General features: G+C 45.3%; 1 pseudogene; it reads right to left on the reverse strand.

The window, feature by feature from the left end:
* Positions 1-5,955: 5,955 nt before the first annotated feature.
* The window catches only part of LOC112549843, a 17,241-nt pseudogene continuing 11,694 nt past the window's right edge, over positions 5,956-11,502 (reverse strand).

Genomic DNA, 11,502 nt, shown 5'->3' on the forward strand with positions numbered 1-11,502 from the left:
GCTTATGCAGGGGGTCGGACTCAATGATCTATTGAGGTCCCTTCCGACCCTAACATCTATGAATCTATGCATGGTTAGGAGCAATGGGCAGCCTAGGGCAAAACCGGGATATATAGCCCTTCTCACCGCAGCAGTAGCAGGCCACTTTCTGGTAGCCCCCTGCGCGTCCCTCCCTCCGTATGGCCTCTCCCCATCTAGGAGGTGCAGTGATGGTCTGCCGAGGGGCAAGAGCAGGGCCGCTGGCTCACTCCTTCTTGGGCGTCTCCCCTTCCCCCTTGGCTGCTGTGTAATCTTTGGCTAGGTGGAACGCTGCCCCCATTGTCTTTGGCTGGTGTTGCTGGACCCATCTCTGGGAGCTGCCTGTGAGATCTGTTAAAAATTGTTCCAAGACTATCATATACACTATCTCTTGGGTGGTGTGTGCTTCCAGCCGTAACCATTGCTCGGTGAGGTCCTAGAGGACCTGTGCTAGTAATGGAAGCTGTCCCAACTCAGGGCCCTTCTTGGCCCAGAATTTGTGCCAGTACGTTTCCAGTGAGATCTCTAGATGGTATAAAACCACTGCCTTCACCTTATTATAGTCCCATGCCTCTACCCTATTGAGGGCGCAGTAGGTAGCCTGGGCCGGCCTGATAAGGAGAGGCCCCAACTTAGCCACCCAGCTTCCCAGGTCCCATTTTGCAGCTGTCACCGGCCGCTCAAACACCTGTAGGTAAGCTTCTACATGATCTTCAGCCGACATGTGAGGCAGCCCCAGGCCACCCACCTCTCTTACCAGGGACGTCTGTTGCACTTTAATCTTTTCACAGAGATCTTGTTGGCATGCAAACAGCTGGATCCTCACTTCAGCCTCTTGAGTCCACATCCTTACCATCTCTTTCAGCTGGGCCTGCTGGCCCTGGAGGTGTGTTAATGTTAGGTTGTGCGCTTGCTGCCAGTCTGTTGCAGCCTGCGTGTCAATGGCTTCCGTCATGCAATCTGCGTTCCCATCCAATGCACCAGTTTGTCAGCGTGTCCGCATGGGGTACTGTCTGGTCTTCTGGTTCTCGCCTGCCATGACTTTGATCTTATAAAAAAAAGGGGAGGAAAGAGGTGTTACCATGCTCAATACCTGCGGAAGGAACACGTTTGGTCTAACTCATGGTTTAGCTGCTTTTTCTTTCTTTCTTTTACAGGGAATCAGTTGGAAGGCAACAGCTCGTCCAGGTTGTTCCCAGGATCCGCCCCATGCTCTGAAGAGGGTTCCCGGTGACTCAGTCCACACGGTAAGTGCCAACAGACACCTCACCGGTTTAAGGCTGTGCCCGCAATCAGTCCCAGTGGGGATCCAGCCTAAGTCCACTGCCCTGAGTACGTGTGCCCAGCTAACTCTTCTCACATGGGTTACTTGCCGTGACCCCCTGCATCCACAGTCATTACCCGCTCCCGGTGATAAGAGGAAAGTAAAAAGATAAAAGAAGTTTCTTTCTGTGCTTGCATCTCAGCTCCCCACTACTAATTACCAAATTAGTGGCTCATTATGGGCACCACCCAGTCTCTTTTGCCGTGCGCTGTACTGGCACACAGATCCGGGAGCCTCCCCGCAGTCAGTCCACTGATCTTGGGCCCAGCTTCCCCCTCCCCTTGAGTCCTGGGTGATGGGCCAGGTCTCCTCTGGGCTGGTGGCCCCCCCTCCCAGGGGTTCTGAGTTGCCTCACCACATCCCCATGTGAAAACCGCAGCTTCTTCCCGTGCTGCGGCCCTCTCTTCCCCAGAGTTACCTCACCGCATCCCTGTGTGAAAACCCATGGCTCCACTCTTCCCCAGACTCACTGCCATTCCCACAGACTCCTGGTAGGTGGTGAGCATGGGCCTGCCAGTCCCAGGCTCTGGAATCCCTTAGCTCACACTGGTCCTGTGTTGTGGATCCCTCATTTTGGATCCTTCTTTCAGAGAGTCCCCAGCAGCTCCTCTCTTCTCCTGTAGTGACCAAAGGCATCTTTGCCCAGGCATCTCCCTCCTCATATCCCTGGGCTCTGAGCCCCATTGGCTCTCTGTGGGCGTGGGGCATCTTCCCGCCCCTTTGGGACATTATCACTGCCAGCTGCTGGGATTTCTCAAGTAACAGGGCTCCAGTCAGGAACCCTGTTACACCGACCTTTCTCTCCAGACCAGAGCTTCTCAATCCTGTTCATGATGCCAATTTACATCCTAGCTGCCTGTGGAGGGCTCGGGGTTGTGTGTGTGGTCAGGGGTATAAAGGTAAGAAAGGTTTAACTTAACAAAAACACAACTACATGTAGTTATAAGGCTGCAATGACAGATAATAATAATTTGCATTGGCAACTTATCGGCAGTCCACTCTAATGCCTGATGTATGATAAGTTTCTCTTTCCACAAAGCTCAGTGAAGTCAGGCGTCCCCGATCAGTGCTGTCCAAGGGGTACCGGGAAGGACCCTAGTATTCAGTTTTCAGGCTCCTTGAGATCCATGGGCCCACCGACTCCAAATCGTCAGCTAATCTTAAATCAGGAACTTATTTTACAGAGCTGTGTCTTCCTTCTAAATGATTTCTGGATGTGCTAGCCAATTTATAACTTCTGAGCTATGCTGATAACTTATAGCCATCCAGATTTTCCCTACTTCAAACTGCTCTTAGGACTGACCAATAGCAGTACAAGCCTTGCATTCTTTTGATAAGGTTAATTTTTACTATGCCACAGGGCCTACTACTTCAAGGCTTTGTTAAATTTACTACGCCTTACTACATCTTTGACTTTAATTAGTCTCTTAACAACAACGTATAGCCTAATATCTGAACAAATGACAGAAAACCACTTGGTTCAGCAAGCACCTTAGACACAATTTTCAGCTGTCATAACAGAGACCTCGAACTGCAAAGCTGCTTATACCATGTCTCCATGAAAATTAAATAGACATCAAATCTTTGCCAGGACAGAATTTCATTGGAGGCATCAACATACAAAGTTCAAAAAGTATAGTACCTGAGACTTTGTACATGTTTCTTTGACTGCTATGCTCTGGACATGACTTAGATGAAGATTGCAAGAGTGATTAGTGCCACACATGATTACTGTCTATTGCCGAGAACACTGTGTTCTTGCCTACAAATGGAGCAAAAGATACTCCCAAGTACCTGGGCCTTGGATTGACTTGGATTGACAATCCTTCAAGCATCTAGGTCTAAACAGCTTGGGCAGGTTTTGCATGCAGCAGGCCACTCTGTGAGCTATGACAGTCATGCATGCCAACACTATCTTAGCGAATGCTGTACTGGGAAGGTATACAGCAAATAAAAACACAATTGTCCCAATGAACTTCAGACATTATGCTCACAAACTCATAACGGAGGCACTATGGAGAATCCTATGGTATACCATGCTACAATGGGCTGATGACAGCCACATGGAACTAGATGCTTCAGTTGTGCATGTGGCTCAAGAACTTGGCAAGGTATTCAGTGATGCGGATGACCAGGCTTTGGAAACAGCAATGCACAATCTGCTCCCAAAATTAAGAAAGTGAAAATACTGTTGGATGCCTTTGACAAAGCCCGGGAAAACAATGTTACGTATACCTTTTGGAGGGAATACATGAATCTTGCTTCCATTCTGCTCCAGTTTACAAGCGCTATCACAGAGGAAAACTGGGACTCATATCTGGAATCATTTTCTGAAATGTTGCCTTGGTTTGCCGCTTTTGACCACGTGCTTTATCTTAGATGGGAATGTGTTTTCTTGGTGGACATGAAGCAACTGAAGAAAACAGCAGCTGAAGTGTATGCTGGCTTCCAGTCTGGTGACTACATTCTCCAAGAAACAAACCAGAGATTCAGCCAAGTTCCAGATGAGCAAGGACTTGAGCATGTAAACAAAATTTGCAAAATTGCTGGGGGACTGATTGGAATAACGCAATCGGAGTCAGCCCTCGGTCAATGGGGTTTGACATATGTAGAGCGAACAAGACTTGCCAATGACACCAGAAAAATGCTTGGAGTAATAGAGGAAGAGGGATCACACAAAGAATTGGGGAGAACCAGAAGACAAAGGGATGAGGATGCTGTTAAAAAGCTGTCTACTAATTTCAAATTATTCAAAGTGTTGAACAAGGAATCCCCAGAGCTGGTGTGCCTCACTACTGGTGACATTCCCTAAGAACCAATTATACAAGACCTGCTGAATGCACAACAGTTAGGAAAAAACATTGTAGAAACATTTGTCACTGATCAATTTGTGTATAAAACTGTCAGCATACATGCCCTAATCCCAAAGAAAAAGTTAAAAACTCTTGCTTCCATATATCCAGTACAGTTAGCAACAGAAAAACACAAACAACAGACCTCAGTCATGAGAGCTGATTGTGATCTTTTCAGATGCCTACTTGTATCTATGGATGCTGGCAGGGATATGGATGTTGATAACCTCCTGAGGCAAGAACTCTGTACTGTATCGCTGACTACAACAGATGGAAACTTGAAACCAGCTAACAAAGCTCAACTACTCTCCATTTTGGAAGAGGATATTTCACAGCCAAGTTTGTAAGAAACCTTGACTCCAACATGTGTAGTGATTGATGGTATGGCTGTGGTTCAGACCATGGTTGCAGTGACCTTTGGAGACTATGCGGATGCTTTTGCGGTGAATATTATGTCCAATTTCAAGGAACCTTGCAGTAGGGTAGATGTTGTGTTCAATTGTTACAAAGACACATTGATCAAGGATGTTACTAAAAAGCATTGAATTGGGGAAGGAAGGGAAGTAAGAGTTGAAATTAGCAGCAGGGACATCATGTTGCCTGCACAAAGGAGAATATTAATTAAATCCAAGGAAAAGAAAGCATCACTTGTTAAGTTCCTCAAAAGGGAACTCTTACAGCAAGTCAGTGGTAGCAATGATGGTTATGCTGCCTCCTCAACTGGAAGAAACATAGACCACCTCCACACCACACAAGAAGAGGCAGACACCCAACATGATCTTGCATCTCTCTGAGGCAAAGTTAGAAGGATATGACAGAGTCATTGTCACAAGCAGTGATACAGATGTCCTTTTGCTACCAATTGTATTCTGGCCTTGTCTCAGCAATGAGCTGTGGAGGAAAGCAGGCACATCAAAAACTCAGCAATACATTGCTGTGCACAAAGTGGAATGCTGGGATGAACTAACGGATGGACTGCTGGCCATCACAGGGTGCGATACCACAAACCAGCTTGCAGGAATTTCTAAGAAGTTTGCTTGGAAGATCTTCTGTGAAACTGCATCTCCTATCTCAATTTGGAGTATTTCACACACCAGGTGCCCAAGTACTGGCCAGAGCTGAGGAATTTGTGTATAAATTGTATGAACCTACAAGGGGGACAAATTCCATTCACACTCTGCGGTGTGCTCAGTTCAGAAAGGGAAGGAAGTGCAAGCTTGAAAACCTGCCACCAACACAAGATGCACTACTTCAGCACATCCATTAAGCCCACTACCAAGCCTTAATTTGGCAAAATGCAACGGTGGCAAATCCACAGATTCCAAGTCCCACAGAAAGTGGATGGCACATCGACCATGGTATGCTGTTGCCTGTACTGATGACAACAAAAGGCTTTACAGCTGAGTGCTTGGACATCACAACCTGTGGATATAAAAAAGTGGACATCAGTGTACTACATTGTTTGCGCAATAGACTCAAACTGAGATGCAGAGCAGCTTGCAAATGTATGGATTGGTTCCAAAACCACACAATAATGACCATGACAGTGACTAAATTTATGCGTGAATTGAATGCTTCAAGTGATAAGGTTTAGAAAATGTTGTAATGTTTACTTGAGGATCGGATTTTAATCCAAAAATTAAAAAATCAACCAAAAAACATTGTCTGTTACTTTGTTGATTTTGGACCCTATTAAAAAAAATCCATATCCACATTGTAACAAAAATTTTGCACAAACTTCACTTTTTCAATATCTGCACCCTAATTTATGGGGTCCTAGGGGAGCACAATTTTAGGGATAGGCCTGTTGGTTTGGGGCTTTATGATGGAATAGGACTTTTGTATGTTACCAGTGGAGGAGTAGGACTTCCGAGGATCAGAAATAATTAGTGGTGGGGCATAGGGGGTCCTGAAGCAGGCATTTCCAGCCTTTAAGGGGCAGTGGGAAGTTTTGATTGATGTCATCCTCCCTTCTCCAGGAATCTGTCTTTGATATACAGTTCTGTCTGGCATGACGCATTTGGGAAGCTGGATAGGTTTTTGCCTCCTCACAGGAGCTTCTGCCTCTATGATATGGCCCATAGTGTCTATAGTCACCATGTAGTCCAATGGAAAATCTTCCTTGCCCTTGAACTTGTCCAACACAAAGAACTTTTCCATAGCTCTGAAATTAAGAAAGAAGTGCGTTAGCTTTTATTCACTTGGGAGATAATCTCCATCTAATTCAGCCCACACCCCATTTCCCTGCAGTCAATGAGAATAGTTGGCCTGTCTGACAGAGCTGGGGAAAAAAACCCCAAACCTTCAGACAATCAGGATATTTGTTGCTTTTAAAGGAGTGTGTTCCCTGTCCTGCCTCCTGCCATACACCCTATGAGCATAACCTTAAAGTATAACTGGCCAGCAAACAGTCACCTAAGCATTAGCACAATGGCATGAGGCACCCATTATGTACTAAAAGATATTGTTAGCAATGTCCAGCCATGTGGGAGATCTGAGTGGCTAAATGATTCTCAGCACTTTAGGATGTAGTATTACATCACCCCATAGGGCATTATAAGATGCATGGCTTGAGGCATTAGCAACGCATACGGTTGTACACGGGTGCATGTGCATCCCCTGAGCTTGGCGGGGCACACCCTGCAAAAAGCAATGCCGACACTGCCGGTGGAGCCTGCAGGCAGTCGCTGCTCACCACCCCTGCCCCCCTTGCTGCTGGCGGTGTCTGCAGGCAGTCCCCAATCGCCGCTGGCCACCGCTGATGCTGCCGGCAGTGTCTGTGGGTGGTCCCTCCCACCATGGCTGCCTGCGGGAGCTCCCCACTCACCGCAGCCATGCACTCACTGCTGCCACTACCGCTGCTGCCTGCAGGCAGTCATTGTGCCCCCGCCTCCCTCCCCAGCCTCCGGGGGCATGTGGCATTCATAGCTTGAGGTAATGGAGCCTACAACATAATTGGAAGTGTTTTTAGGGGTTCTGTTAACTAGTATCTTTATATTATTTGTTTTCAGAAATCTTTAAAAATGGGCATCATTTGGTATTTTTGGCTTCACCCCTCTTTGCTCACAGGGGACATCTTGGTCTTTCAGCTACACTAAAGACCATGAGGTCCTCAGGTACCACAGTGATGAAAAGCAACATGGCTATGGGTGGGTGAGCAGGGCACCAAGCCAAGGCGCTGATTTAAAGTGGTGCCACAATGGCAGCCCAGGAGGAGCCTGCACAGCCGCAGAAACAGCCTCTGAGGTGTGGGTGACTGTGTAGCAGCAGCAGCAGCAGCAGCCTCCAGTGCGAGGAGAGACTGTGCCGCAGCAGAAATGAGAAATCTGGCAGTTTGTAGTGCTGGCCTTTAAAGTGCATTGATTTTAATTAGTAGCTTGCATAGTTCTAGCACTCACATTTCTATTAACTCATCACATGTTCATGGATACCCTTGATTTACACTGTTGATGGGCTGCATCCTGAAACATTTACTCAGAGTCTGATTTTTTACACACTTACTCACATTGAGCAGAACTGGGTCACGGTTTCCAAAGCCTCTGATCTGGGAACCCGCATGCCAATTTCAAAAGTGACTTAGAAGCCTAAGGCTCAATGAAAGATATTTGGGCACAAAAAGGGGCAAGGGTAAATGTCCATAGGTGCCTCACCTGCCAGGGGTTTTGCTGGCAGATGAGGCATCTGTATGCACCTATCTGAATTTGTGGGAACCCTTGGATGGTGAGGCCAAAGTCACATTTGAAAATGGCAGCCAACATGCTTTGGAAAATGTTGTCCTTCATCTAGTTTCCTAACAAGTTTCTTTTTCAGCTTTTACTCTTAATACATATGTGGTACTCAAGGAGAAAACCTTCCCCATACAAACACAAGGTAATAATAGAGACAACAACCAACAGTTTCCAGTTCTCCAAGGGAATCTCACCTTTCAAAAAGGTGTCTTTTCTCATCACGCTTGTCCAGTACGTTGCTAGAAAACCCTCTAGTTGTTTTGGCAGGAGTCTGTAGATGGAGCAGGCGCTTTTCAGGAAGAGTCTCTGTAGCTATAAAACAAAAGGAAAAATCTCAAAAACAGCATCTCTGCAATAGCTCAGGCAAGAAGAGCAAGAAAAATTGCAGAGGAACTACACTGCTGGGATGCCAAGCCAGAAGCCATTTCCCTGCTCTAGAAGGGTCTTAAGACAGGGATTCTGATCTCCTTCATAGAAATTTTTTTCTGCAAGGTTTAGTACCTAAAAGACATAATGATAGTATGGGTCTTTCCCAATTCTTCTTTTCTACTGTGCACCACCAGACTCCCAGAGCACACTTTTCCATGCTTTCCCATGATCCAGTGAATGGGACAGTCAGTTCTTCTGGGAGTTTGCAGGCAGCCAACTAGAATCCATTGTCAGAAATAATATCTTGAGATTGGGGTTGACCTGCAGCTGGTCTAAATTATGTAGCTCTGGGATCTGACGCATTAGGTTTTCCTTTGCAAAAAATGATCAGGGCTGCAATAAGTCTGGTCTGTTGTGAGGACTGCAAACAAGGACTTATGAGATGATGTAGGTAAATCTATTCAAATAGAGATTATTTACAGCACTGCTGAGTACATGAGCCTCCCTCCAAACTCAATGAGAGCTGTAGCTGTCTGGAACCTCCACAGCAATCCTTTTTCAAGTCATGATTTTAACATAAAAATTAGTTAGCCGGTCTTTAAGTTTCTTATGCCTGGGTTGTATCTTGCATTTTGTACATTGGCAGGCTGGTCTGATTCCATTCCTAGGTCCAATGTAGGCTTCATCTCTTGCTGTTAAGAGTACACAGGGAAGTTAATCATATCAGCAGTAGAAGCTAAGGTCTGAATTTAAAATGTTTGTGGACTTCAGAAGATTGGCACAGTGTGGTATTTTCCCATAAAATAGAAACAAGCTCACACTCTTGTCTGACACACACCCCTGTCCTTTTCTACAATATACTCTGGGTAACATGATTGACTAGAAACAGCACTTCAGCTGGATCAGAATTATTTGAACTGTTGGGTTCTTCAGCGACGCCTCTCCATGATCAATGCCATGCTCTATCTACACTATAGGCGCTACACACAATTGTAAAACGAGCACTGTGATACACTTTTGATCTGGCTCTGGCCACCTAATGACTAGATCACAAATCATCGGTATCTCTTTTCAGCTTAACCTTGTTCTACCTACGGTTTTTGTCTGCATTATGAGGAAGATCTTTTGCTGTTTTCGTTATGAGTTTTTCTTTCATAGTCATGTCAGTCCCTTCTTTGATAGTTACTGTGCCACCTTTCTTTTCAGTTTTCTTCTGTTCAATGCTGGAAGAAAGCAAAAGACTTGAGTTTCTTTTGTAAAGTCAGCATCTGAATAGAGAACTCCATGTTCGTACTGCAGTTGCACTGACAATCTAGTCACACCCAAATGAACAGAGCTATTGTAAGGACTGTGCAGAGTGGCACCTTTTAGACTGACTGGTTTAGAGAGGCAAGAGCTTTTGTGGGCAGCAAGTTATTTCCTCAGATGCTATGCTATAGGTTGTTTCCCACAAAAGTTAATGCCCCTCAGCCAGTTAAACTCCAAGATACCACCTTGCCCTACCTTCTGCATGACTTCAGACTGATATGCCTAATCACCACCACAAGGACAATGGCTTTCAAAAAATGATCATAAAAAAAGCCTGAAGGAATATGCAACTCAAAGGATTTATATTGGACAGTATGAACAATAACAAGCAATGGACAGTAACAGCAGTAAACCCAGTCTTGATGGGGTCTTTCCAGAAGTGTGAGGCAATTATTTTGCACTGCAATTAGCTAATTCTTTTGAGTCATTTACCCCTGTCCAGGCCTGTTTATCCTGAAAGACTCCAAAGGCCAATAGGTTTGAATAGCATGAGTTTTGATTTGAGTCGTGCCAGAGTCATGCTTCTACATTCTTTGGCCCCCGTGCATCGTATATTCTCCATACACCAAACACTTCAGAAAACCCCAGTCCTTCTCTCAGTGCTCTGCTGAATACTCTCAGACATTGGGAACAGGGCTCCCTTAATAGCTCTGTCTGCAACGAGGTTAGATTCAAATGCTAAGTGCTAACGATCTTCAGCCAAGTGGGAGTGGACCAGAACAAGCTAATCAACAAACTGGAAAAGAAACAACTGCTTTTACCTTGGGAAGACCAGAGGTCTAGCCTCATGGGAAGGAGAACTTATTTGTCCAGAAGCGGGTCTTACTGAGTCTGCTGTCGCAGGCTTCTGCAGTAACAAGAGACAATCCAGATGACTCGACAGATATTAGCAAGCAGACAACAAACAAGGCAAACCTCCTTTCTTTTACAATAACAACCTGTTGCTGATGCTCAAAAATCCTGGTGGAAAATTCTGTCTCAGTAACATTTACCCTCCATAATTGTTTATGGTTCAGTTTGTGGCCTCTTATCATGGCAAGACATCTTCTAACACGAGACAACATGCATAACTCAGAGAAAGGGATTCAGAATAGATCCAGGTTCAGAATGTGCTACAGATTTTTTTTCTGTCCTTGAGCAAGTCATTTAAGCCCAGACCTTCCAAAATAGTGATGCATACAACACTGATTGCACTGGGAATCAGAAATCAAAAAACCTTCAGGGATCTGAGCCCCAGGGCATGGTAAACTGTAAAGTAATGTCAAGCCAAACATGTTGGATTGAGGGGGGGGGGGTTATTTTTAAAACATAGCTTCAAATTCCAAATGTCCTGGATAAGCTGATGCACAGAACTTATCACAGAGCTTCAAACTATCAAATGTCAAAACATCACCAGTTGAAAGCAAAAGCTGCCCCAGATCCCAACAGAATTTGAATGGCGCTTCATTATAATTTCATACTAGAGCAGAATCATCCAGTTCTGGCTGCCATTAGAACATCTATGGCATAACAAGGTTGGCAAAATCCTTCATGCATGTGCTGTCAATGCAGCAGGAGCCTTCTCTGACATTATAATGGCATTGACATAAAGAGGATCTTGTCAGTACAGCTATAACAGCCAAAGTTTTGTACTGTAGACAAGGTCCTAGTTTTTCCATGCCTCAGTTCTCCATCTCTCTTCCATGTGTCTTGTCTGTTTAGTCAATTAAGCTCTTTGCCTCAGGAACTGTCTCTTCCTATACCCACCCCAGCAAAACACATCCCTATCCTGGCTCTGAACTCAGGAGAAGTCTCTAGGATCTCATGTCATGCATGTGATAAGATATAGATCTAAAAGGTTTTAAGGTCAGAAGGAACATATTAGATCATCAGGTCTGACCCTCTGTCCTGGGCAGGAAAGAGT

This window comes from Alligator sinensis, unplaced genomic scaffold (genome assembly GCF_000455745.1).
Source record: "Alligator sinensis unplaced genomic scaffold, ASM45574v1 scaffold602_1, whole genome shotgun sequence".
NCBI lineage: Eukaryota > Metazoa > Chordata > Crocodylia > Alligatoridae > Alligator > Alligator sinensis.